This window comes from Erinaceus europaeus, chromosome 4 (genome assembly GCF_950295315.1).
Source record: "Erinaceus europaeus chromosome 4, mEriEur2.1, whole genome shotgun sequence".
NCBI lineage: Eukaryota > Metazoa > Chordata > Mammalia > Eulipotyphla > Erinaceidae > Erinaceus > Erinaceus europaeus.
This window is the reverse complement of record NC_080165.1, coordinates 100570914-100573176: the sequence shown is the minus strand read 5'-3', so window position 1 is coordinate 100573176 and position 2263 is coordinate 100570914.

Genomic DNA, 2263 nt, shown 5'->3' with positions numbered 1-2263 from the left:
ATAATAACACTAGAAAGATGGGAGTCGGGCGGTAGCGCAGTGTGTTAAGCACACATGGCGCAAAGTGTAAGAGCTGGCTTAAGGATCCCGGTTCGAGCCCCCGGCTCCCCACCTGCAGGGGAGTCATTTCACAAGCAGTGAAGCATGTCTGCAGTGTCTGTCTTTCTCTACCCCTCTCTATCTTCCCCTCCTCTCTCCATTTCTCTCTGTCCTATCCAACAACAATGACAGCAATAAAAACAATAATAATAACAACAACAACAATAAAACAACCAGGGAAACAAAAGGGGAAAAAAAGCAGACTCCAGGAGCAGTGGATTCATGGTGCAGGCACCGAGCCCCAGCAATAATCCTGGAGGCAAAAAAAAAAAAAAAAAATCCTAGAAAGATGTTACTTTCTCCTTCTCACTCTCCTTTGGCCACAAGCAGAGACAGTGAAGCTGGGCTTAGGAGGTGGCGAGTGGACAAAGCATTGGATTCCCAAGCATGAGGTTCTGAGCTGGATCTCTGGAATCTCATATGCCAGAGTGGTGTTCTGCTTCTGTTTCATTAATAAATAAAATTAAAAGAAAAGAAAAAAGTACACAGTGGAATTTACTAGAGACTTCAAGAAGTGTGATGATATTGTTCTCAACAATATGCATGCATTTGTTTTGGGGGGGTTGTTTGTTTTACAGAGCACAGCTCAGCTCTAGATTATGGTGCTGCTGGGGACTGAACCTGGAATGTTAGACTCTCAGGCACTAAAGGCTTTTTGCATAATCATTGTGCTACCTTCCTAAACCTTACATCCATATTTTTTCACTTACGATGGGGGGTGGGTGGGTAAGGCGTTAACTCAACCAGTAGAGTATATGCCTTACTTGGCTTGAGCCCGAGAGCCACACAGAAACATCATGACTGCACCAGCGGAAGTTATTGGATGGCACAAAAGTGCTCTGGTGTCACTCCTCTCTCTTTTTGAATTAAAATGAAAAAGCCAGCCTGGGAGCAGAAAAACTGCACCTGCTGAAGGTCCCAGAGCCAAGGAAAATAAACTTAAAGATATGTATTTTTTAAAAAAAAATTTAATATTTATTTTCCCTTTTGTTGTTCTTTTTTTTTTATTGTTGTTATTGATGTTGTTGTAGTTTGATAGGACAGAGAGAAATGGAGAGAGGAGTGGAAGACAGAGAGGGAGAGAGAAAGATAGACAACTGCAGACCTGCTTCACCGCCTGTGAAGCGACTCCCCTGCAGGTGGGGAGCCGGGGGCTTGAACCGGGATCCGTAACACAGGTCCTTGCGCTTTGCGCCACGTGCGCTTAACCTGCTGCACTACCACCCGACTCCCTGAAGATATGTATTTTTTATTTATTTTATAGAGACAGAGAGAAATGGTGAGGGGTGTGGGAGATAGAGACAAAGAGAGACACCAGCAGCCCTGCTACAATGCTCATAGTGCTTCTCCCCTGCAGGTGGGGACCTGGGTGCTTGAACCCTAGTCCTTGTGCATAGTAGCATGTACACTCAAATCATGTACACTACCATCAGAGGTTCCCCCCCAGGAAAAAAATGGCCTCCAGGAGCAGTGGATTCATGGTGCAGGCACTGAGCCCCAGCAATAACCCTGGTAGCAAAGAAAGAAGTGTAAAGGGGACTGTCCAGGAGACGGCACTTTAGAAAGTGCTGGGCTTTCAAGCATGAGGTCCTGAGTTCAATCCTCAGTATTGTACATGCCAGAGTGATACTTTGGTTCTCTATCTCTTCCTGTTGTTCTATCATTTTCATTAATAAGTTTTTTAAAAGTGTATATGGGATGAGGGTACATGACTAAAAAGCTGAAAACTGCCACTTTAGCACCAAGAATTTTCTCCAACTGGAATTCCAAAATGCCATTTTTCAAATTTTCCAACATATATTCCCTGCGAAGAGAGATAAATTAGGACCTAGAATATAGAAGGTGGAAAAGGAGTGCTGCAGGTATAGAGAGGTCCTAGAAAGCAGAGCAAGATCTTGGGGGTAAGAAAACAAATGTGCTCTTCCCTGCCCACCACCACCCTGCTGAGTCTGGTATAAAGTGCTTCAAGTCCCCAGACCAGAGGGACTCACAGAGGCAGCCCAGAAGCGGCTCAGTTGGTGGGGAGAGGTAGGAGACCTGCAGGCCTAAGGTCGCAGGCTGAGTGGTAGTCTGACTTGTTTCTCTCTTCTTGCCTCAAGTGACATACTCTCTCATGTGTAATAAATAAAAGAAGTCTTAAAAAAAAAAAAAAGGAAGTCTATGC